Raw genomic sequence first — 27,100 nt, 5'->3', positions numbered from 1 at the left:
CACTGTCATTATTATCAATCCATATGTCTCCATCCCAAGTTTCTGGGTCCCATTCCTTTCCAATCAATGCCTTTACTTTAACAGCAGACACCCTGAGAGGTTGAGATTTTAGTTTACGCTGTAAATGTGCTACTCGCACAATAAGAGACTGCGTCTGATTTTCAGAAACCTCCAGTCTGCGGGCACAGGAAATAAGATTTTCTTTCAGGGCACAGATGGAACCCTTAACATCTGTCATACGGCATTCAAGTTTTGAATTTGAAGCCTTTAGCTCATCCCTTTCTCTTACAACTGTATCCAAAGTATCTAAGAGCAGCCAGCCAACATCATTATACTTCTTAATACTGCAAAACTCTGTGAAAGTGTTGAAAACGTTGTCACCCAGAGCCTCGCTTCGTACTAGAGCACAATTAGGAGAATCAAATGGTGCTATTTTACGTATTTCCTTTGCCAACTCCTGCCATGGACTCTTAGTACCCTCTTGATTATTGGAAATAGAGTCATTAGTGTCTCTGAATCTAATCAGAGTAGAAAACAAGTTGTAAAAGCCCATTTTAAGATTCCGTTTCTCAAGAACCACTCTCGGTACCAAGTTGTATTAGTTAGGGTTCTCCTTGGAAACAGAATCAATGAGAGATGTCTCTGATTATCAAATTGTAAAAGTGACTCACGCAACTGCGGGAGCGCACGAGTCCAAATTCTGCAGAGCCGTCAACAAGCTGTCAACTCCAAGGAAGACGTCTGACGAACTCCTCGGGAAACGAACCGACAACTTTGACGAACTCCTCAGGAAACGAACTGGCAACGTCGACGAGCTCCCCAGGAAAAGCTTCACTGAGCAGCTGAAGAAGTGGTGAAGGTTCTCTAACCGTCCGGCTTATAAGCCTCCAACTGATCACCCGGACCAAATCCAGCCAATTGCATTCTCTCACTATGGATGAGTCATCAGTCAGCCGCAGTCAATTGACTGATGATCCGACAAACCAACCAGCCTCAAATAGCCTCACAGGAATCGTCAGGCCAGTGCCCGCTTGACCAGACAGCTAGGCCACCTAGCCAAGTTGACACATGAACCCAACCATCACAAAGCCTAAGGAAATTTCAATGGAGTCACTGGTACTAAGTATTACATATTTCACATCAACGATACCCTATAAAGATGCTTGCATTTTATCAAAACTCAACATCTGGAGTAGGTCTCTATTTCCTATTCTATTTTCCAGCTCTGTTATAAAATAAAATTTCTTCTCTGGACATTGGTGTGGCTTTTACAGGAGCTCCTCCTTCCAGCTGGGCTCTCTCAGAAAGAACAGTTCACGTTTAACCACAGATGGTCACTGCTGTACCTTAGTGTGACTGGACATTGGCTTTCCATTTGGGGAGAAAGGAGGCAGACAGGGTGGGAGAGAAGCAAAGAGGGCTGGTGGGGCCAGAGCTGCAGGCAGGGTGTTCTCTTCCTCCCACCTGCTGTCTGCACATCAGTCATTACTTTTACTGTTCACTACTATTAAGCAGAATAAAAAATCTGATAGGTTCTTTTAAATGTATTTGCTCACATTTAAACTTGCCCCACTTTTCCATGAGCAAGAAAACAAAGATGTGAGGTTATTAAATGTGAACAATTAATAGACTGAATAGACAGACCAAATCATCTTCATTTCCAACAAAAAATTTATTTTCCTCCAAAGTTTCAGTCTAATACTTAGGCTTGTAATTAATCTTTACCAATGAAAGGGATAGGACCTGGTTTGGTGGTAACTGTGAAGGCAGGGAACATGGCTAATGCCCTGTAATTAAAATATTTCATTTTGAGTTATTATGAAGGGCCAGACCTTTAGAAATTTTAACCTCGACTTCAGAGTTTCTAAAAAGGAAGTATATAGGAAAATCCTTCAAGTTGTGTGGCCTTGATTCAGGGATCTCCAGGCAGGGGGTGGGGGTTAGGGGCTGTGGTTGTGAAACAAGGGTTCTATTCCAACGTTAAGAAATAGGCCACAAAATGGCTTGTACTGTGTCTTGTACAACGAGTCTACCTGCTCCCTCTGCATCCCTTCTCCTTCCCGGTCCAAAATGACAAGTTCAAGCCACAGTGGGCTGTGCATTTCCCCAACTCTCCCTTTTCCAGAAGGCACATAGCCCAGATGGGGCCCAGAACATGGCAGAGTTAGGAGGGAAGGAGCGAGGGAGGGAAAAGGTAGTGGCTGAGCAAAGGGCTCCCTTTCTCAGCTTCGCACTCCGCTGGCCCTTCAGTGAGCCACCGCCTCCGGGTCCTCTTTGGAGCCCTCACTCTTCTCACTCTCGGCCCTGTGCGGTGCGCCTGATCTGGTCTTTGTGCCGCTTCTCCGTGATCAGGTCTTCCAGGATCCGGAACTGGAGCAGGTAGCTGTGCTGCAGGGAGAGCTGGATCTGCAGCAGGTGGGGCTGCTTGTCAATGCGCAGCTCACCGCCCGTCTTGAACCCACGCTCGCCATAAGGACACCGGGCGGCAGAGCTCTGGGAGCGGCGCCAGCGGCGATCGCGCTCCTTGGCGCCCAGTGAGCCAGCGCGTTGCGCCCCATGGCGCTGGGGCTCAGCGGCTTGTCGCGGCTGGCTCGTTGACCCCCTGGCCGTGCCGGCCCTGGTTCGTGTCCATCAGGAAGTTGTTGCTCACCTCCCGCCGGGCCAGATGCACCACCTGGAAGTTGCCCGTGTGCACCGCCCAGTGCGTAACCTGCGCCTGTGAAACAAACTCCACCAGGTCGCCCGGCTTGCACTTGCAGAGCAGGTTCTCGGGCGTGCAGGTGCTCAGCGCCTCTTGCCGGCCCGAAGCTCTTCGGGTGAATGCACCCATCGCGGTACAACACAGGATACACCATTCCATGCACCCGCGGGTCGTAGGGCTGCGGCGGGGTCAGCGGCGGGATCAGTGGTGGCCCGTCCCCGCCTTCGGTCAAGCCGTGGCTGCAATCGGGGCTCAGGTGGGGGGTGGGGGGGTGGGGTGGCCTGTGGCTCCACGTCCTCGTCCTCGTTAAAGATGTACTAGACCCCAATGTGGGCCTGTAGTCCCGGTCCACACTGATTGTTTTATTTTAAAACTCTTAAACATTCCAAATTATAATAACAAAGCATTCCAACTATTCAGAAACAGAATAAAATATACCCATCATCCAGACTTAAAAGAGGTAACCAATTTCAAATGTTTTTCCCCCAAATGTGCTGTTCGTCTTTTTATATTTAAGATAAATGCTTTTTATTTTTGCTAAAATATTTTAACAAATTACAAACAGCATGACTCCACTCCTAAATACTACATGGAAATATAACTATCTTATAAAGTAAGAATACCATCTATTAAGAAATCCTTATTCATATTTCCCTTAAAATCCCTAAAGTGTCTTTTAGAGTTGGTTTTTTCCTTCTAGGAATCAATCAAGGAATTTGTCTGTAACGTCTCAAATACTTTTTCATCTAGGATAGTCCTCTATCCCTACTGATTCTATTACATACCACAGAACAAAACAAAAACATGGATTTGTATGATTATTTTCATTTTCTTATCTGCTGTCTTCTTATCCGTCTGTTCTTATCTCTCATCTTCCTTGCTTTTTCAAACTTTTTAAAAACATTACGTTCTCTCTTCCATTAATTAGGAAGTTGTACACTTGCTCTGTTCCTCTCCTGTGTATCCTAGATATCACAACAGGTATCTAGGGCTTGTTAATTCTAATGTTAATATTTACCTTTACTCTCTTTCTGACAATGCAAGAAACTTAGAACACTTTAATCCATTTTCTCCCTTACAACTTTTGTTATTTTTCTTGTATATTTTAATTTTATATATGGAAAGTTTAAGTCCACAAGTCATTTTTATTGCTTTTTTTCACTGTTTATATAAATGTTTCTTTCCTTCCTGCATCTTTAACTTTCCAAATGTATCAATTTCTTTCTGCCTGCACAAAACTCTTTTAATTTACTTGAATATAATGTTATCAGTTTTACTTTGTCCAAAAACATCTTTATTTAGTTCTTATTCTTGAAGGATAATTTCAGTGAGTAGAGAATTCTACTGCCAACTACCTATTTTTGGCACCACTATTTTCCATCTTCAAATGTTGTTGAGATGTCAACTGCCAATCTGTAACCCCCTCTGAGGGTACTCTCTGTTTTCTCTGACTGATTTTAAGATATTCTGTCTCTGCTATGATGTATCTAAGTCTGGGTTTTCTTTTCATAGATCCTCTTTCAGTCTTCTTGAACTTCTTTACTCCATGGTTTGATAATTTTAGTCAGATTTTAGAAAAATCTCAGCCATTTTCTCTTCGAACATTACTCGTGCTCCATTCCCTTTTCTCCCAGTTCTGTGAATCTAATTATTCATTGAATCCACTAAGATTCATAACCCTCCTATACTTACTGTTCATCTTTTGATCTCCTGTTTCTCGATCTAGATAATTTCTTCCAAACTATTGTCCAGTTCACAAATTCTCTCTTCAGTCACACCTAATCCTCTATTAAATATTAAATCTACTCATTTAATTTTCATTATTGCATTTTTAATTACATGACTTCTTTTAGGGTTTTTTTGTTTGTTTTTGTTTTTGTTTTGCAAATATGCAATGTTGCTATATTTCCCATCTCATCACTGGAACAACAGCTTCTTGTAGAAAGCATGTTTTTATGATCTGTGATTCATCCAATGGGTCAGTTTCTACCAGTCACTTTTGTTAATTTTTCTTGTTCTCATGTACTTCCTCTCTGTTTTTAACAGGACATTTTATTTTAAAAATTACTTATAGAAACAATTTAAGGCCAAGATGATGTAATCCCTTTTAAGAGAGTAGTTTTGATTCCTTCTGCCAGGCTCCAGAGAGCACTGGCAATTTAGGACTAATGCTTGACATTGTCTGGTGCACCCAAATGATCAGATATTGCACAGTCTGTACCTCACTCAAAAGGTATAGCTTTCAACATCGCCAGCCCACAGCAGGGTTTTTAAATCAGAATTACCATCCTTGGCAGCATCAGACTCTGACTCTTATTAATCCAGTTCAAAGATTTACTCTGTCTCTCAGCTGCCTCCTCTGGAGGCTGCAAACACCTTTAGGGCCAAAATGTCTCCAGCTTACTCTTCTAAGCCCTAATCTTTTCCTTGATTCTGGTGAAGTAGTTCTTAGCACAATGTTAATTTTTGATGTTTTTAAGATACTTTTTATCTTAAGCCCTTTAACTTATTTCCAACAGGAATATTGATTCAATTACTAAGCCACCATTACAAGAAGCTTCAACATTGCTTTTTTTTTATCATCATTTTATTGAGATATATTCACATACCACGCAGTCATACAAAACAAATCGTACTTTCGATTGTTTACAGTACCATTACATAGTTCTACATTCATCACCTAAATCAATCCCTGACACCTTCATTAGCACACACACAAAAATAACAAGAGTAATAATTAGAGTGAAAAAGAGCAATTGAAGTAAAAAAGAACACTGGGTACCTTTGTCTGTTTGTTTCCTTCCCCTATTTTTCTACTCATCCATCCATAAACTAGACAAAGTGGAGTGTGGTCCTTATGGCTTGCCCAATCCCATTGACACCCCTCATAAGCTACATTTTTATACAACTGTCTTCGAGATTCATGGGTTCTGGGTTGTAGTTTGATAGTTTCAGGTATCCACCACCAGCTACCCCAATTCTTTAGAACCTAAAAAGGGTTGTCTAAAGTGTGCATAAGAGTGCCCACCAGAGTGACCTCTCGGCTCGTTTTGGAATCTCTCTGCCACTGAAGCTTATTTCATTTCTTTCACATCCCCCTTTTGGTCAAGAAGATGTTCTCCGTCCCACGATGCTGGGTCTACATTCCTCCCCGGGAGTCATATTCCACGTTGCCAGGGAGATTCACTCCCCTGGGTGTCTGATCCCACGTAGGGGGGAGGGCAGTGATTTCACCTTTCAAGTTGGCTTAGTCAGAGAGAGAGGGCCACATCTGAGCAACAAAGAGGCATTCAGGAGGAGACTCTTAGGCACAAATATAGGGAGGCCTAGCCTCTCCTTTGCAGCAACCGTCTTCCCAAGGGTAAAACTTACGGTAGAGGGCTCAACCCATCAAACCACCAGTCCCCTATGTCTGTGGTCATGTTAGCAACCATGGAGGTGGGGTAGGCGAATACCCCTGCATTCTCCACAGGCTCCTCAAGGGGGCACTACATCATTTTTTTATCTTGTTTTTCTTTCTTTTTTTTTTTTTTAACTTTCCCTTCTTTTTTAAATCAACTGTATGAAAAAAAAAGTTAAAAAGAAAACAGACATACAATAAAAGAACATTTCAAAGAGACCATAACAAGGGAGTAAGAAAAACACAACTAACCTAAGATAACTGCTTAACTTCCAACATGTTCCTACTTTACCCCAAGAAAGTTACATAATATAGCAACCTTTCTGTGAACTTGTTCCTACTATATCCATCAGAAATTAACAGACCATAGTCATTTCTGGGCATCCCCAGAACGTTAAATAGCTTATCTGTTCTTCTTGGAATATTGTTCCCCCTTCCTTAATTGCTCTCTACTGCTAGTTCCCCTACATTCTACATTATAACCATTTGTTTTACATTTTTCAAAGTTCACATTAGTGGTAGCATATAATATTTTTCTTTTTGTGCCTGGCTTATTTCACTCAGCATTATGTCTTCAAGGTTCATCCATGTTGTCATATGTTTCACGAGATCGTTCCTTCTTACTGCCGCGTAGTATTCCATCGTGTGTATATACCACATTTTATTTATCCACTCATCTGTTGAAGGACATTTGGGTTGTTTCCATCTCTTGGCAATTGTGAATAATGCTGCTATGAACACTGGCGTGCAGATATCTGTTCGTGTCACTGCTTTCCGATCTTCCGGGTATATACCGAGAAGTGCAATCGCTGGATCGAATGGTAGCTCTATATCTAGTTTTCTAAGGAACTGCCAGACTCACTTCCAGAGTGGCTGAACCATTATACAGTCCCACCAACAATGAATAAGAGTTCCAATTTCTCCATATCCCCTCCAGCATTTGCAGTTTCCTGTTTGTTTAAGGCAGCCATTCTAACCGGTGTTAGATGGTATCTCATTGTGGTTTTAATTTGCATCTCTCTAATAGCTAATGAAGCTGAACATTTTTTCATGTGTTTCTTGGCCATTTGTATTTCCTCTTCAGAGAACTGTCTTTTCATATCTTTTGCCCATTTTATAATTGGGCTGTCTCTACTATTGTCATTGAGTTGTAGGATTTCTTTGTATATGCAAGATATCAGTCTTTTGTCAGATACATGGTTTCCAAAAATTTTTTCCCATTGAGTTGGCTGCCTCTTTACCTTTTTGAGAAATTCCTTTGAGGTGCAGAAACTTCTAAGCTTGAGGAGTTCCCATTTATCTATTTTTTCTTTTGTTGCTTGTGCTTTGGGTGTAAAGTCTAGGAAGTGGCCGCCTAATACAAGGTCTTGAAGATGTTTTCCTACATTATCTTCTAGGAGTTTTATGGTACTTTCTTTTATATTGAGATCTTTGGTCCATTTTGAGTTAATTTTTGTGTAGGGGGTGAGGTAGGGGTCCTCTTTCATTCTTTTGGATATGGATATCCAACTCTCCCAGCCCCATTTGTTGAAAAGACCATTATGACTCAGTTCAGTGACTTTGGGGGCCTTATCAAAGATCAGTCGGCCATAGATCTGAGGGTCTATCTCTGAATTCTCAATTCAATTCCATTGATCTATATGTCTATCTTTGTGCCAGTACCATGCTGTTTTGGCAACTGTGGCTTTATAATAAGCTTCAAAGTCAGGGAGTGTAAGTCCTCCCACTTCGTTTTTCTTTTTTAGAGTGTCTTTAGCAATTCGAGGCATCTTCCCTTTCCAAATAAATTTGATAACTAGCTTTTCCAAGTCTGCAAAGTAGGTTGTTGGAATTTCGATTGGGATTGCATTGAATCTGTAGATGAGTTTGGGTAGAATTTACATCTTAATGACATTTAGCCTTCCTATCCATGAACATGGAATATTTTTCCATCTTTTAAGGTCCCCTTCTATTTCTTTTAGTAGAGTTATGTAGTTTTCTTTGTATAGGTCTTTTACATCTTTGGTTAAGTTTATTCCTAGGTACTTGATTTTTTTAGTTGCTATTGAAAATGGTATCTTTTTCTTGAGTGTCTCTTCAGTTTGTTCATTTCTAGCATATAGAAACATTACTGACTTATGTGCATTAATCTTGTATCCCGCTACTTTGCTAAATTTGTTTATTAGCTCTAGTAGCTGTATCGTTGATTTCTCAGGGTTTTCTGGATATAAGATCATATCGTCTGCAAACAATGACAGTTTTACTTCTTCTTTTCCAATTTGGATGCCTTTTATTTCTTTGTCTTGCCAGATTGCCCTGGCTAGCACTTCCAGCACAATGTTGAATAACAGTGGTGACAGCGGGCATCCTTGTCTTGTTCCTGATCTTAGAGGGAAGGCTTTCAGTCTCTCACCATTGAGTACTATGCTGGCTGTGGGTTTTTCATATATGCTCTTTATCATGTTGAGGAAGTTTCCTTCAATTCCTACCTTTTGAAGTGTTTTTATCAAAAAGGGATGTTGGATTTTGTCAGATGCTTTTTCAGCATCTATTGAGATGATCAATTGATTTTTCCCTTTTGACTTGTTAATGTGTTGTAATACATTGATTGTTTTTCTTATGTTGAACCATCCTTGCATGCCTGTAATGAACCCCACTTGGTCATGGTGTATGATATTTTTAATGTGTCTTTGGATTCGATTTGCAAGTATTTTGTTGAGGATTTTTGCATCTATATTCATTAGGGAGATTGGCCGGTAGTTTTCCTTTTTTGTAACATCTTTGCCTGGTTTTGGTATTAGATTGATGTTAGCTTCATAAAATGAGTTAGGTAGTGTTCCATTTTCTTCAATGTTTTGAAAGAGTTTGAGTAAGATTGGTGTCAGTTCTTTCTGGAAAGTTTGGTAGAATTCCCCTGTGAAGCCATCTGGCCCTGGGCATTTATTTGTGGGAAGATTTTTGATGACTGATTGGATCTCTTTGCTTGTGATGGGTTGGTTGAGGTCTTCTATTTCTTCTCTGGTCAGTCTAGGTTGTTCATATGTTTCCAGGAAATTGTCCATTCTTCTACATTGTCCAGTTTGTTGCCATACAGTTGTTCATAATATCCTCTTATAATTTTTTTAATTTCTTCAGGATCTGCAGTTATGTCACCTTTTTCATTCATTATTTTGTTTATATGGGTCTTCTCTCTTTTTGATTTTGTCAGTCTAGCTAGGGGCTTGTCAATCTTGTTGATCTTCTCAAAGAACCAACTTTTGGTGATATTTATCCTCTCTATTGTTTTTTTGTTCTCTATGTCATTTATTTCTGCTTTAATCCTTGTTATTTCTTTTCTTCTACTTGGTTTAGGATTGGTTTGCTGTTCATTTTCTAGCTTCTTCAGCTGATCCATTAGTGCTTTGATTTTGGCTCTTTCTTCCTTTTTAATATATGCGTTTAGTGCTATAAATTTCCCCCTTAGCACTGCTTTTGCTGCATCCCATAGGTTTTGGTATGTTGTGTTCTCATTTTCATTCGTCTCTATATATTTAGCAATTTCTCTTGCTATTTCTTCTTTAACCCACTGATTGTTTAGGAGTGTGTTGTTTAACCTCCAGGTATTTGTGAATTTTCTAAGTGTCTGATGGTTATTGACTTCTAATTGTATTCCATTGTGGTCAGAGAATGTGCTTTGAATAATTTCAATCTTTTTAAATTTATTGAGGCTTGTTTTATGTCCCAGCATATGATCTATTCTGGAGAAAGTTCCGTGAGCACTAGAAAAGTATGTGTATCCTGGTGATTTGGGATGTAATGTCCTGTATATGTCTGTTAAATCTAATTCATTTATCAGATTGTTTAGGTTTTCAATTTCCTTATTGGTCTTCTGTCTGGTTGATCTATCTATAGGAGAGAGTGATGTGTTGAAGTCTCCCACAATTATTGTGGAAACATCAATTGCTTCCTTTAGTTTTGCCAGTGTTTCTCTCATGTATTTTGTGGCACCTTGATTGGGTGCATAGACATTTACGATTGTTATTTCTTCTTGCTGAATTACCCCTTTTATTAGTATGTAGTGGCCTTCTTCGTCTCTCAAAACATCCCTGCATTTGAAGTCTATTTTATCTGAGATTAATATTGCTACACCTGCTTTCTTTTGGCTGTAGCTTGCATGAAATATTTTTTTCCATCCTTTCACTTTCAGTTTCTTTGTGTCCCTGTGTCTAAGATGAGTCTCTTGTATGCAACATATTGATGGTTCATTTTTTTTGATCCATTCTGCGAATCTATATCTTTTAATTGGGGAGTTTAATCCATTTACATTCAACGTTATAACCGTGAAGGCATTTCTTGAATCGGCCATCTTATCCTTTGGTTTATGTTTGCCATATTTTTCCCCTCTCTTTATTAATATCCTTTATTGTACCCATACCGAACCTCTTTAGTACTGAACCTTTCTCCAAGTCTCTCTGTCCTGTCTTTGTTTCTCTGTCTGTAGGGCTTCCTTTAGTATCTCCAGTAGGGCAGGTCTCTTGTTAGCAAATTCTCTCAGCATTTGTTTGTCTGTGAAAAATTTAAGCTCTCCCTCAAATTTGAAGGAGAGCTTTGCTGGATAAAGTATTCTTGGCTGGAAATTTTTCTCACTCAGAATTTTAAATATATCGTGCCACTGCCTTCTCGCCTCCATGGTGGCTGCTGAGTAGTCACTACTTAGTCTTATGCTGTTTCCTTTGTATGTGGTGAATTGCTTTTCTCTTGCTGCTTTCAGAACTTGCTCCTTCTCTTCTGTGTTTGACAGTGTGATCAGTATGTGTCTCGGAGTGGGTTTATTTGGATTTATTCTATTTGGGGTTCGCTGAGCATTTATGATTTGTGTATTTATGTTGTTTAGAAGATTTGGGAAGTTTTCCCCAACAATTTCTTTGAATACTCTTCCTAGACCTTTACCCTTTTCTTCCCCTTCTGGGACACCAATGAGTCTTATATTTGGACGTTTCATATTATCTATCATATCCCTGAGGTCCATTTCAATTTTTTCAATTTTTTTCCCCATTCTTTCTTTTATGCTTTCATTTTCCATTCTGTCATCTTCCAGGTCACTGATTCGTTGTTCAACTTCCTCTAGTCTTGTACTATGAGTGTCCAGAATCTTTTTAATTTGGTCAACAGTTTCTTTAATTTCCATAAGATCATCCATTTTTTTATTTAGTCTTGCAATGTCTTCTTTATGCTCTTCTAGAGTCTTCTTGATTTCCTTCATATCCCGTACTATGGTCTCATTGTTCATCTTTAGTTCTTTGAGTAGCTGCTCTAGGTGCTGTGTCTCTTCTGGTCTTTTGATTTGGGTGCTTGGGCTTGGGTTATCCATATCGTCTGGTTTTTTCATATGCTTTATAATTTTCTGTTGTTTTTGGCCTCGTGGCATTTGTTGAACTTGATAGGGTTCTTTTAGGGTTTGTAGACCTATTGAAGTTCTTATCTCTAATTTATCAGATCTACAGCTTCATGGAGTACACTTTCTCTAACTAACCAGCAGGTGGCATCCACGAGCCACCTGTTCTCCACAAGCCAGTTCTCCCCTGCTTAGCCTTTTTGGTGAGTGGGGGAGTGAGTCTTGTGGGCCCAATTGGTGTACCAAGCTTGCGTGTGTAGTTGGTGTTGCCTGCCCTGTATGTGGGGCGTGTTTCTGGGCAGTTGGGGAGGGGGGGTGGCCCTAACAATCAAATCTCCCTGGTGATCCTAGAGTTTTAAAGCTGCTGCAATAGTCTAATCCTTCAGTTCAGTCCTGCCACAGTTTGTCTCTGCCACTGACCCACAAGTCCTTGGTATTGGCGTATGGCTCCTGAGACTTGCAAGTGGGCCCCTCTTCCAGGCTGTGCACCCCGGGTCCTCTGTTGAGGGATGACTGTGCTATGTCACAGGTGAATGCCGTCCCCCCAGGGCAGTTCTGGGCTGCTGGGCTGTGTAGGGAGGCTCCCAGTCTGCTCAAATGATGGCTGAATGGGGCTTTGTTAATTCACACTGCTCCACCTTCCCAACTCTGGGACAATCAGCTGAGGTTGCAGGGAAGGCTAATGTCCACGCCCAGTTTTGTGGTGTGTGCCTGTTATTTGAAGCACTTCCGTCACACTGGGTTGTCTGGGGCAGCTCTGGGCTATGGGGCTGGCGATGGGCAGGAGTGTTTCCTGTCCACCAGGATGGTGGCTGTGAGCGGACACCCCCCTTTTCTTGGGAAGTTGTGGTGTTTAGTGAATTTTCTCAGCCACTGGATTATTGCCTTTTGTCTCAGAGCTCTCTTAGTTCTGCTCTTGACTTGACGTGCCCAAATTGAAAGTCTCTGAAGCTTTCTGTATTGGGCTTCTTAGAGTAATTGTTTTAGGAAAAGAAAAAAGGATTAAAAAAAAAAAAAAAAAGGGCCCTCCTCAGAGATCTAATGGGTTATTGAAATGCTAAGAGACAAAGCAACCAGGGCCATTAAGGAAAGGTCCACAGGGCAGAGAGATTGGCTTTTCTTCGGGATTTGCATATGCGCCTTAGGGCCTGAGCTCCGCCCTTCCCCTTTCTGTGTTCACCAGAACTCCAAAAATCCTCTGCTTTTATTTTGGAGTTTTTCGTGTTGTTTTTTTTTTTCTATGCCTGTCTCCTCTCTGCTGGGCTGGCTGCTCTCAGATTCTCTGGTGTCTGGTCTCCGTCTATCTATGGTTGGAGTCTGGATCAATAGAATGAGTTTCCGATAAGAGCAGCCACTGCTGTTCTCCCTTCTCCTTCCCAGAGCTGACAGCCCCTCCTCCCACGGGACTTAGCCTGGCAGGGAGGGGCGCGGGTCCCCTGGCCGCAAAAACTTACAGATTTCACTGATCTCAGCAGTTCGACATTTTCATGAGTGTTGTATGAAGTATGCCCAAAGACAGATTGCTCTGTGGTGTCCAGTCCACGCAGTTCCTGGCTTTCTACCTACTTTCCTGGAGGAGTAACTAATACATACAGCTCACCAGTCTGCCATCTTGCCCCGCCTCATTTCAACATTGCTTTTTGACATCAAATGTTTTGTATACTTTTAATACCAAGGCTACTTTCTCAGGTTCACCAAGGACTAACATATGTCTAAACTCCATGGTTATTTTTCACTCCTCATTGTACCTAGGCTACTTCAGCACCATTGGACACAAATGAGCACTCTCTGTTCCCTCAAATATTTTCCTCACTTGGCTTCCAGGATACCACACTCACCCAATTTCCTCCCACCACCCTGATTCCTCTTTCTCAGACTATTCTAACAGCTCCTCCTCATCTCCCTGAATTCTGAACATGGGATGGTTCTCAGTTCTGATCTTGAACCTCTTTCTGTATCTATACTCATTCCCTAGAATCTCACATCCCATCACAAAACTTTTAATACCATCTATAAACTGATGATTCCCAAACTTTTATTCTCTACACCCTGGATTTACATGGAATTACAGACCTGTGTATCTAACTGGAAACTTGACATTGTACTTGAACATTTTATAGGCATTTCAATCATTAACATGTCCAGGTCAACTTCTGATATCATCCCACCTCACCAGCACAGATCCTCCCATAATCTTACCACCTGGTTAATGGCCACTCAATTCTTCCAGGTACTATGGCCAAAATCTCCATGTCATTCCTGATACCACTCCTTCCCACCCTACATTTGGGCAGTCAGCAAGTCTTGTTAGTTCTACCTTCAAAATGTATCCAGAATTCCACCACTTCTCTACACCCTCATTATCACTACCCTGGTCCAGGCCACCTCATCTTACCTGATCACTGCAGCAGCCTCTAACCTAGTGTCTTGATGCTTCTGCCCTAAAGAAGTCTATTCTCAGCACAGCAACCAGAGAGAGCCCATCAAGGTCATGCAACCCCTCAGTCAGGTCATGCAACCCCTCGGCTCAAAAGCCTCCCATGGCTTCCAACCAAAGTCCTATGACCAATAACACCTGCACGTTCTGGTCCCACAACCTCTCTGAACTCATCACAAGAGATTTTAGTAATTGAGTTCTCCATAACAGAACACCTCAAAATTTGGCAGCTTCTAACATCTGTAACGTTATCTCTCATTGTTTCTGTTGGTCAAGTATTTGAGAAGGGCTCAGTAGGTAGCTCCAAGTCATAGACTTTCACGAGGTTGTAGTCAGGGGCTGCAGTCATCTGAAGATCTGAATCGACCTTAAGTGTCCACTTCCAAGGTGGGTCACTCACAGGACTGCGAGATGGGTACTGGCTGTAGCCTGGGGACCCCTCTGCAGGCTGAGTGTCCTCACAGCACAGTTCCTATGTTCCAAGACACCAAGGTAGAAGCTGCATCGCTTCTCATGATGTAGCCTCAGAAGTCACACATCATCCTTTCTGCCATCTTCTTTGATCACACCAGGCCAGGACTGACTCATGGTGAGAAGTGTACATAAAGGTGTGAAGACCAGAAGGCAAGATTCACCGGGGGCATCTTGGAGGCTGCCTCACACTTGAGTAGGCAGGGCCTGGTCCCAGCTCATGGTCTTCACATTTACTGCTGTTTCCTGCCTAAATGTTCTTTCCCTCAAATATCCATATGGCTAGCTTGCTCATTTTCTTTTGCTCTTTGTCTCAAATAATACATTTTCAATGAGGACTTTCTAACCCCCTATTAAATTTTAAACCTATCTTCTATTTCACATCTCCCTTTCCTACTTTATTCCTTCTCCTTAGCATTTATCAATAACACATTTAAAGTTATTTAGTTTATTGTCTGTCTTCCCATCCTGAATGTAAGCTTCATGTGGGTAGGAATTTTTCTGATTTCTTCTCACCAGTATATCTCTAGCATCTAGAACAGTGCCTGGCATATAAAAGATAATCAGTAAGCATTTGTTGAATGAATAGTCAAATTCATCAGTTTCTTTATTATTTCATCTGCTCTTAAGCTTAGAAAGTTCTTCACTCTCCTGTTTCAATATCTATTTGTTATTTTAATATAAATCACTTAAATAATTGTATAATCCTGAATGGTTTCTCTGAAGGTTCAGTGTCCTAAGGATCATTTGTTCCATGTACCTTTTTAAAGGTAACACAATCAAAATAACCTTGGACAGTCTTATTAATTACATACACCCTTTTCAGTCTGGAATGAGAACTAATGGAAGAGGAGGAACTAAAAACAGGGTATTTTCTAGGATCTTTCATTTTTAAAAGTCCCTTCTTTTTAATGGAGCAGAATTTTTAAAAACACATACTAGACATATTTTAATCTGGTCAAACAGTCTTCTAGTTCAAGTTAAGTAAGATAAATGATTAAACTGCTGAATGACATTTACAGGCTTAATTTTACACATTTTGAATTTTGTTCATTAAAAAACAGTAAAGTTTTAAAATTTTCTAGTAAGATGAGACTACAAGGGTGTATGCAAACATTTAATATATAAATATCATATTAAATAAATATTTTATTGAAATGTTCTCTACACATACAACAGCAGTCCAGCCCACCACAACCATTCTTTAAGATATGCACGGCCACCTTGACTTGCTCTCATGGTGCCTTTTCTGGCAAGTCACAGGAGACCTTTTATTTTTATTCAAAATGAAACTCCCTTCAATGAAAATGCTGGACTCATAGCCAATCCTAGACCAATATGAGCCATCCTTTCCATGCCCCTGGATCATTTAGTTTTCTATTTAAGTTGCTGTGAATCCCATTGATCACAGAACAGAGAAATTGCTGGAGGCAGGACATGCAGTCTTCAAATCAAATGACATGGAGCTTGTGGAACTGAGCATTCCCTGTGACCAGCACTGCTTCAGCAGGCAGCTGACAGGTCTGTCCCTCCTGGATCTGTGGCTGGGTCACCGCGGCTCACAGCCGACTCAGGCCGCCACGGTTGCCCCAGCTGCACTTACGCAGCCACTGCCCTAGTCGCTGCCCTGTTGAGGTGGGGGGGCGTGAGCGTCCTGGGCATGCGTACCACCGCCTCCATGGGGAGCCACTAGTGGAAGGGGGACCTACCCCAGAACTTTCGATGATGCTTCGGGTAAACAATTCTCCTTGGAGGCTTGTGTATGTTCATATTTGTGAGTGTGTGCACCTGCATGTGCATGTCTGTGTTCACAGGTGTGTCTGCGGTGCTTGTGTGCACCATTACATGTGACTGTGTGTGTGTGTGTGTGTGTGTGTGTGTGTGTGTGTGTGAGATCCTGCTTTCTGGATTTTTGGCTCATCTGTCATATTAGCACATGTCCAGTAGGTAGGACTGTCAGCAGCTCACACAGCCATGGCTGGGTCCAGTCAGAGAGTGGAAGTTGACCACAGGCATCCTAGAAAGGATTTATAAACTTTTATGCTTATTGGAGGACCAAAATATCTATTTTATGTCATGAAAAATATCAAAGGTGTCCTATAATTATTACTATCACTATCTTGTAATTTCCAGCAATATCTCTCTGGTAAAAGATCGAGTTCTCTACAAAATTGTCCATCCTTCCTTTGAGCCAGATATTTCAGTAGCTATGCTATATGGAAAGAAGTCATTAGAAAGAAGTACAACATGTAGTTTATAATAGAGAGAAACATAAAAATAATATAAAAGTATTTGACAATAATGACCTTACAATAAAATATACTTGACATAATGCAGTGATGTTGATCTGTATTACTAAATGGGAAAAGGGGATCATAAAACATATTGAAGGTCTGAACCTCCACTCACCCACCCCACCTCCAACCAACATCCCATACTGTACCTATCAAAGAAAACATAACTAGGTTAAGAGAGAGAAGAATGTGGTAAGAGAAGTGCCTTTAAGGAGGAAGACACTGCTGAAAGGGCAGGGAGCCTGCATCAAGCTCAGGGATACACCGAGGATTGTGGCTTCTGTGGGTAGAGGGGAACCAGCACCCCACCCCATGCTGTGGTCAGAGAGACCCAGGAAGGATGGAAACTTCTATGGGTCATCCAGGAAATCTGAGTTCTGGAAACCCATGACTAAGTTGGCAGACAAGATGCAGTCAGTGCCATCCATAGGGACCTCTAGGTGTCCTATGTAGGCACAGTTACCTTCAAGTAACTTCTAAGGGACCTGAGAAATGAGCTTAATGTTAAGGTTTGGTGGATACAAAAAACAACATAAAAATTATGGTTTCAACTAATTATTCTGTCATCCTATTGACCATGCAACAAACACTTTTGTAAGCATGATTTTGCCCAAATTTCAGCTTACTTCCTGTGGGATTTATCTGTTCCACATTTCCTTAAATTTATTGCTTGATATATTGACTGGAAGCTTCTGTATTTTGCCACAATAGTCTAGGCCCGTTGATTTAGTTTGCTTATGTTTGGAACAAAAAAATATATATATTTCATCAAATTTATTTCAGCTTGAACACTTTTACTAAGTGTAGGAAAAATAAACTATTCTTACCTCTCTTCATTGCTTCTGGTATTTCTGGTGCCAGCATGGAAATTCCTGCTCAGAACAAATGGTGACAAAATTATACATATGACACATGCTGACAAAATTATACTTATGACTCCTATGGTATTTTGTATGTCTATGTATTATGTATTTTTTCTGAGTTTTCCCATAGTGTTAACACTTTTACTGCATTAAAATGTTTTCTTTAAGTAAGCAAATGACCCTTTCAGTGGCCTAGAAGGCACCACATCTGCCCCTGACCCCTCTCTGAACCCCTCTTCCTCTACTCTCCTCTCTTGCTTTCCCTTAGCCCAAACTTTATCAAGATTCCTCTTGCTTTGGAAATTTTGCACATTCTGTTCCCTCCAGTGGAATGCCCTTCCCTTGGCAATTGTACAGACAGTTCCCCCACCTTATCCTTCAACTCTTGCTCTTTTTCTCAGTGGGCTTTTTTTTTTTTTTTGCCAGGAAACATACCTTCATCCATGAAGCAAGGTCTCACAGGAGGCCCCACTTCTTTTCCACTGATCTCTGTGTTCTTAGGGCAGACACACACATTGCTTCCTTGCAGGAAATTCATTCAAAATTAAGTAAATCCACTTGAAATTTGAACAATTTCTATATACATGTGGTTCAAAGATAACATAGATATCCAAAAAATTTATGGAGTATAAAAAGCTTTACTATCCTTTTTTTCTATTTCCTAACCCTCTTTCTGTAGTGACTGCAGCTCTTAAGGTCTTGTTTGTTTAATCTTCTCTAGAGTTTATTTTTTCATTATAATCCAAAACATTAATACATTTTATTCCCTTCCTAATTCACTTGAATTCTGCCTTACTGAACACATTTCAATGCATCATGCTTTCCCCTTAGCCATATGCTTAGAAGTATTTCCTTGCAAATACATAAGCTTCCACATGATTGTTTTCAACTGTGTAAAATTCAGTTGATGGATGTGCTGATACCATTTAAATGATGGAACTCTGAGATATACTGAGTGACACTATATCAGCTCTCAGAGTTGTCTTCAAAATTCCAAAAAATGACTGTAATATTCACTCTGAAATTTACAATAAAATTTATCTCCCAATAATTGTTAAAATAAGGACAAAGCTTGCTATAGTTAATGTAAAAATGTGATCTAAAGAAGTAACAGCTCTAAAGCATAGAAAACTAACTGAATACTCACAAAAGTAAAGAAGCTGGTTATCAAACATTTGATAATGCTACATTTTTATTAGCAAACACTGAAACACAATTATAGTAGTGCTGAATATTGGTGATTAGCCCAAAAGTTAGAGGGTTCAGTGTTGGTAAGAATGTGTCAAGTGAGGAAAACATACATAGCTGATAGAAGAATAATTAGAGCTAGCCCTGAAAGTAATGTCAAACTACTGGAGGGAGAGCAACTCTTAAGGGTTGAGCTCTTTATCACCCCACCCTCCCACCACCACCACCAATTAATTCTGGGTCCTCCACCCACAGAGCATCTCCACTGCCATAGGGTGGCCTGGGCTGGCTGTGAGCAGCTGCTTTAGGCTCTCATTCAGGTCACTGAGCAGAGGTCCAGGACTAATAATAAAAGTAAAACTGAGTTTACTTCAGTGTTTGCACACTTCTGAGACTCTCCACAATGCCCTCTGGTGCTGTTCTCAGGAGAATATTAACATTGGTGGGAATTAAATGCTGCATGGAAAATATTCAACACATAAACATTGTTTACTGTTTTTGACATTTTCCAACTTATTCTCTGGGTCAAACCAGATTCATTGATTTTCCTAAATTTGTTAAATATTGTTTGCATTTCTTTCTACAGGGTGTTAGATATACTCTCCAAATTCTCAATTTTAATGTAAATGTTACCTGTTCTTGAGCCCATCCAGCAAGTTAATTTTCTTCATTTTTTTTTTTAATTTTGTAATTTCCATTTTTTTCCTTTGATGTTGAGGTAAAATTCACAGAATGTGAAAGTCTATGAACTTTTTATGTTAAACATTTGGTGATATTTAGAACAATCACAGTGTTGTGAAACTGTCACCTCTACCTAACTCCAAAATGTTCTCATCACCCCAAAAGGAAAGCCCATCCACATTGAGCAGTGACTCTCAGTCCCACTTCTTCCCAGCCGCTGGCAACCACAACACTGCTTTCTGTATGTAAGGATTTGTCTATTCCAGAGGCTTCTTACAATAGTATCATAAAATATGTAGCATTTGTGCTTTGTTTCTTTCATTTAGTTTAATGTGTTCAAGGGTCATCCATGTATTAGCATGGGCCAGAACTTCATTCTTCTTCGTGGCTGAATTACATTCCATTATACGGATATATCACATTTTGTTTATACAATTACCAGTTAATGAACATTTGGATTGTCTCCATCTTTTGGCTATTGTGAACAGTGCTAAGAACATGTATGCACAAGTTCTTGTCTGGAACACCTGCTTTCAATTATTTTCAGTATGTATCTACTGGAATTGCTAGATCATGCTTAAATTCTATTTTAGCCCACTTGCTCTTCAGATCTTCAGGTTTGTTTCCTGAGTGGGTCAAATTCAGTGCCTGGGGTTCCTCAGTCTGGAAACCTGGTGGAGAAATGGGAGGTGGAGCCCTGACTGCATCCCTGCCTCCCTCTCTCCCTCACTCCTCCCCCACAGCAGCCACCACTCTGTGAATAGGAGCGAGACCTGGGGCTCCCCTGGTGTCCTAACTTAGGTTCCCAGGAGTTCATCCAATAACATCATGTTGAGGCTCAAGGGCAATTGAGTGACTCCTTGATCACTCAGTCTCTATCAGGGTCCAGGAGTGTGGCAAGATTCATTTGATTCTTAATTTGAGGCACAATTCATGCACAGTTCCAGCTACTGACATTTACCCAGTCTGGGCCCCTTTGAGTGAATGGTCCTTACTGTAGGAACCCCAGAGCAGTCCCACAGAACCCCCTGCTGGTCAAAGGACACAACCACAGAATGACCCAAAAGACTGAGACCCCAGCTGATTTCTGCCCCTTCACCAGGTTGCTGCCTGTGTCCAAATATTGATGTCTATTCTAGATACTGTGATTCTAATTAGTTTCTTACTCCTGATGGAGCTCCCAGACCCATGGTAGCTGGAAACATGTGCTGTTGGCATGTCCAGAGAAGATGCTGCCAAGACTAAGTGACCTTGTGGGCATCAGGTCAGGTGCTACTGAGGATGGGTCACATGGTCTGAAAACTGTGTAGGGGCTTTTCAAGAAAACAGCATAGACTTGGCATTTTTTAGGGAATAAAATGCCTCATGGCAAGCTCAAAAGATGACATTCAGTCCAAAATTGAAAACAATTGCAAAGCTTTTTAATTTGGATAGTGAATAGATTGCTTTTAGTGCATTTTGGAAAAACAAATTCCTTTGGTAAGCTTAACATTCGCTAAATACAATGTAATGCATTGATTTATTTTATGAAGTCATCCTTCTTCCCCTAAGTAAAGCTTACAGTTTGATGTATTTTTACATTGCAATTTATTATCAGGATTTTGTTAGGGATTATAGACTCTTCATTTTAAAAACAGTTTTTTTTTTTTTTCCATCTGTGTTTTCTTACTCATTGTTTTCAGATTAGCAGGATGTTGAGTTTGGCATTTTAATGTCATGCTGGTTGCAGATGTGTTTGAATACCTGAGGAGATAAAAACAGTAAAAGCACCACCCACTTACTGTACCCCAGGTCCACACTTGCTCTAACTGTGCAAATGGCCTGCATGTGTAGACTCCCGAGGTCTTCTTGTAAATGGCACAGGGCCAGGCTCACCCTCTTCCCTGGGGCTGTCTCCATGCATGGCCTGCAGAGAGAGCTTTCTCCTTCAGGTCAGGCAGGTACCCCCTGATTCAAAATCCTTTAGTTTCTCCTCATGGATATTTCCTGAAAAACCCAAACTTTGTAGCATCCTCTGACATGCCCTTCAGTGTCAGGCCCCTGCCCACCACTGCAGCCCACCTCACAGCACTCTCCCCTTGCTCTCAGCCTCCAGCTGCACTCACTTCCCTGTTCTTGAAAACCCTGAACTCTTTTCCTTCCCAGGTCTCCACACTAGCTCCTCTTCTGCCTGTTGGGATTAGTTGAGCTTCCCCATGAAATCACGATGGACACAGCCAACTGTGGCAACATTGAGCATCTGTTAACAGTAGAAAATGTGCCCATCATCATAAATAGGGTCAGGGATTTTGTAAACATTTGTTGTTATGGAAATTGTTGAAGTCACAAAAAACAGAAATTATCACATTTGAACAGTGCACCATCTGATCCAGCTTCAACCATCTTCACTATGACTCTTCTGTTTAATCTTTCACTTGTCTGCAGCCTTCAACACAAACTCTTGCTTAATAGCTTTAGAACAAAACTTAGAAGTGATATCACTCATTGGTGTATGATTTACTATGTACATCCATATTTTATGTTCCCAAGCTTCTGTTCCTTAAAACACTGGATTCCAACAACTCTTCTGTACATGGCTTTTTGTTCTCCTTTCCACAATGTTTAGCTAATAATTGAACTGATTGGAAATTGAAGGAATCACAGTGGATATTAACCTTTGCAATTATACAGTTCAAGGCATGACATATTTTTTAGAATTAAATCCAGACTGACTCATAAATTGTCAGACAATCTTTCCATAACCCTCTTCATCCATTTCTCCCTCTGCAGACATACCTGTTCTGTGGACACAGAATTTACAAACTGCTTCATTCTTATCTCATTTCCTGGGCCTTTGGTGGGTGGGAGTTTGGTGTAGGGAGCTGTATATGAGAATTGAAATTTTATGGTAGATTTTGAGCTCTGTATCAAACATCTTGCTCAAGACTGTCTTACAGGAGTTTAGTTATGTGAAACCTTAGCAGACATTCCACAACCAACCCATGCACTATGGTTCATTTGCCACCAATGTCTCAAGGGCCTGTGATGGACAAGCTCAGGGTTGATTCCTCAACTTCCTCCTATTGTCCCATCAAGGGGCTTAAAGGTTAGTAATAGTGGGGCTGAAGACCAAGGCAGCCCTGTCCCCATAGGCATCTATCTATTTTGCCAACCTAGTCATCCCAGATCTCCTGCTTCAATCTGTGTCACTCTGTGCTATTTCTCTTGCACACAAGGAGCTGGGATCTTGCTTTCCTGGGCCCTGCAGAGGACTCAGTCACAGACTCTGAGTGTTTTAACTAGAAATTGGCTCACCTCTGCCCTGTCATCAACCCTGCCCCTTACATGAGTGTATTTCTAAAGAACCTGCAGCTGCTCTCCAGTTGGCTGCACCATCACAGATGAAGCCAAGTTTATACAGGCAATTTTCAGTTGTTTTTTAAAACTCATAAAAATGATATCCTTGATGAAAATTTGAAGTCTGTGTTATTTTTGTTAAAATATTCTCATACTATTTGTGAGAATATTCTGGATGAATCTGTGGTAACAGCAGTGGGTGGTCCTGAGCGGCTCCTCCCTGCACAGGAGGCAGGCTTCTCTTTGGCAGGAGCTGTGTAAAGCAGGGATTCAGGGTCCCCAGAAAAAGGTGAATGGATGTCTCCCTCCATTGTAACTGGGTTGGAGACTTAGGCCACCCTTCTTCCCTGTGGACCAGGAGCCACCACCCAAAGCCAACAGACAGGTACAAGCTGGCTGCCCTGGGAGGCTCAGAAGGGAAAGGAGAACCAGCACCAGGGGGACAGGAGGAAGCCTCAGCCAGGGTAACGGGGATGCTTCTCCCAGGGTCTCCTTCAATGCACCATGTTGTAGCCTGCATCAGTTTTTCATTCTGTTGTATCACTGAATAATCTATTATACAAATATAGTAACATTTGTTTATCCATTCATTAATTGGTGGACATGTCATGCCATTTCCCACATTTTTGGATTATGAATAATGAGGCAATGAATAGTTGTGTGTTTTTTTGCATGGACTCGTGTCTTCAATTCTCTTGGGTGTATAACCAGAAGTCGAATTGTTGGGCTTGTGGAAATTCTGTTTGTTTGTTTTTTTTTAATATACAAATCATTTTCCAAAGCAGCTACACCATTTTATTCCCACCATCCAGGTATGATGGTTCTAGTTTCTCCACATCTTCTCCAACACTTGTTATTTTCCCCTTTTTGATTATAGTCATCCTAGCATCTGTGAAGTGGTATGTCCTTGATTTTTTAAGGTTCTTATTTAATGCAATCTTACTGAAATATATTCGCACAGCATATAATCCATGTGAGTCCATGGCTCACAGTATTACCATGTGGTTGTGCATTCATCATCATAATCAATTTTAGAACAGTTTTGTTATTCCAAAACAAAGAAAAGGATAAAAACAAAAATAAAAAAGAACACCAAAACCATCCCATACCCCTAAACCCTGCCATTATATATATATACACACACATATAGATATAGATATATTTATTATTTTATTAGTCATCTGCCCATACACTTGATAAAGGAGTGTCAGTCACCAGTTTTTCACTATAACATGGTCACATGGTAAAAGCTATATTGCTATACAATTATCATCAAGAATTGTCTACTGGATTACTGTTCAACAGATTCAAATATTTCCTTCTAGCTATTCTAATACACTAGAAACTAAAAAGGAATATCTATATAATGCATAAGAATAACCTCAGATCAACCTCCTGACCCTATTTGAAATCACTAGCCACTGAAACTTTGCTTTGTTTTATTTCTTTCCCCCTTTTGGTAAAGAAGGCATTCTGAAGCCCATGATGACAGGGCCAGGCTCATCCCTTGGAGTCATGTCCCATGTTGCCAGGGAGACTGATACCCCTGGGAGTCTGATACCCCTGGGGACTGTAGTTCTTATTTAGAAGATATTTCCAAGCCCACTTAGTGATCTTCCCATAGCCAGAATGAAACAGGGACTTTGTCCCATGCAGGGGGAGGGTAGTGAGTTTATTTGCAGAGTGGGCTGAGAGAAAGATGCCACATCTGAGCAATCAAATAGGTTTTCTGGGGGTGACTCTTAGCCATAATTACAAGTAGACTTAGCTTCTCCTTTGAAGGAATAAGTTTCATAAGGGCAAACCCCAAGATCGAGGACTTGACTTATGAAATCGGGATTCCCTAATGTTTGTGGGAATAACAGGAATTCCCCAGGTTAGAAACCTTAATATTTTCACATTTTTCCCAATTCCCTCAAGAGTTATTTGCAAATATATTTTTATTTTCTGTCCAAAATACTCTGGGGCACATCAGGATACCACATTAAACTGTACAGAACAATAAGATCTCATTCCCCATTCTAGGTTCCATGCAATAATATTTTTTAAATAAAATGACCATATAGGTTATATTAGAAAGTATCCTATAGAGAATATAAATATTGTACCAAATAAAAATCTCTTAAAATTTGACAATCAAAACACAGGAATAGATGTGACTGTTGTAAGAGCTTACAATCTACAAACCTTTACAACCAGCCTCCTTGAATAGTCTGCACTCCTGCTTCTTTGATTGCCCAACCTCTGCCCATGTTCTGTCCCCTGATAACCTATGCTCTCACATTCATTTCTAAGCATATGCTCATTATAATTAGTTTATACTAGGGAGGACTTAGACTGTCCTTTCATTTCTGGCTTCTTTCACTCAAAAAAAGGTCCTCAAGGTTCATTCACCTAGTTGCCTGACTCATGACTTCATTCCTTCCTGCAGCCATTCAATATTCCACTGTATATAAACACCACAGTTTGCCCTAATGTTCACTTGTGGGTGTACCCTTAGGCTGCTCCACTCATTCAAAGTCCCTGTCTCATTCTGGCTATGGGAAGATCACTAAGTGGGCTTGGGAATATCCTCTAAATAAGAACGACAGTCCCCAAGAATTACCAGGTATTGACTTTTGCTCCTCATCAGCAGCTGTAATTAACACACAAGGACTATTTTAGGGTCTCCAATAACATGCTGGAAGACAGTTGATCCCTCCTGTAGGTTTCCTGAGGATGGGACTGAGTCTTACTCTTCAGGGTATGACACCTAGTAGGTGTTCAATAACCTTGAAAAATATTGAATACAAGCTGAACCACTCAGGATTTCTCCAACTGACTGTCCTTGTTTTTGCCTCAGCATCTTTGCTCACCTCCTTGTACCTGCCTGTCCCTCAGGTCTCCTCTCCATCGACTGACTGGTTTCCATCCCTGTTCTAAGACTGGGCCTGGAACACCCCCTCCTGCTCCTCTTCTCTTTGCTCCCATAGGATCTGGCCCAGATCTTTATCACTTCAACTAAATTCTAACCAAGTTTACATCCCAAACACCCCTTTTCATTCTTTTGGCCAACAAAACCTAAGACCTAATTTAATTTCTGACATATATTGGATATTCAGTCACTTTTTAATTGAATGAGTGAATGAAGTAAATGAATTGTAGTCACTGGACTTGTTCAATGGGACAATGTGACAAAAATGCCAGAATTCCTTCACGGAAATCTCCAGGTGAATGAACAAATAGAAATAAGTAGGTGAAAGAATAGCACAAAAATTGGACAGTGACTGAAATAATGAAAAACCCAAGGATAAAGATGTATCAGAGCAATATAGAATGAGGAGTTAAAGTAGGGATTTGGGGTCAACACTGCCATTACCCAAATCCTGATTTCCTACTTACAGGTTTTGAAACCTTCTATGCCTGAGTCTTTTTCATCTTTGAAGAGCACAGTACTATCATATTTTCTTCATGGGTCTATTATGAAGATTACATTGAACAGAAAGAAAGTGCTAAGAACAGTGCCTAACAAATAGAGAGCATAAGTGCTATTGCATTATTATGTACCCTTTGCAGTCTCTTTGAAAGAAATCCTGGTTAGTGATCATGGTTATCCTTATCTGTGATTGAATTTCTACATGTTTTCCACATGGGTTACTGCCTAAAATTCCATTAGTTACAAGTATAGAGGATACTAGAGATGTAATATTTAGGAACGGTGGGTGGAATTTGGGAGGTTGAATAGCTTGATGATTTTAGACTTGTGTCCACTAAATTTTATGGACAGTGGTTTATGCAGGTATAACTGCCTTGAAAATATATTTTTTCTGCTGCCTCTGAATCAATTACGGCATCTTAAGAAATGGAGATGCTTCAGCCTCCACCTTGTGGAAATTTGCTATCAGTGTCATGGTGGGAAGCGAGTGTTGGGAGACTGTTTCCCGATAGGAGCATCATGTGCGCCCCGGAGACGGGCCGGGCCGCAGCGCGCAGAGGACGCAGCGCGAGCAGGGACCGGGTGCTGCGCCCGGGTCTGCGCCGGGGCCGGGGCTGCTCGGTGCTCCTGTCCCCGGTGCCCGCAGGAGGCCCGCGGCCCGCTGAGGAGGCGCCGCCTTCCCGAGTCGCGCCCCCGGGCCGGGCCGGGCCTGCTGCGGCTGAGGGCCCGACTCGCCTGGTTCTCGCGGCCGCTGCGGGCGAGGAGGCCGAGCAGCAGCGGGAGCCCGCGGGGCGCCGGCCTGGCCGGGGGACAAACGGGAGGCCCAGGTCAGGCAGGGGCTGCAGCCGCCAAGCTGAGCATCAGCAGGGAGGAGCCGGAAGAGGCTGCGCGGGTTTTTTTTTTCTTTTGGGAGAGAGGCCAATTATTTAATTATTGAAATTGGTGGTGTTTTATGTTACCT

General features: G+C 41.2%; 1 pseudogene; it reads right to left on the bottom strand.

The window, feature by feature from the left end:
- Positions 1-2,212: 2,212 nt before the first annotated feature.
- On the bottom strand, positions 2,213-26,614 carry LOC119525098 (annotated as a pseudogene).
- Positions 26,615-27,100: the final 486 nt, after the last annotated feature.

This window comes from Choloepus didactylus, assembly GCF_015220235.1.
Source record: "Choloepus didactylus isolate mChoDid1 chromosome 23 unlocalized genomic scaffold, mChoDid1.pri SUPER_23_unloc6, whole genome shotgun sequence".
In the NCBI taxonomy this organism is placed as follows: Eukaryota; Metazoa; Chordata; class Mammalia; order Pilosa; family Megalonychidae; genus Choloepus; species Choloepus didactylus.
Note: the sequence above shows the minus strand (reverse complement) of the source record. Positions and strands in the feature narration are given on the sequence as shown.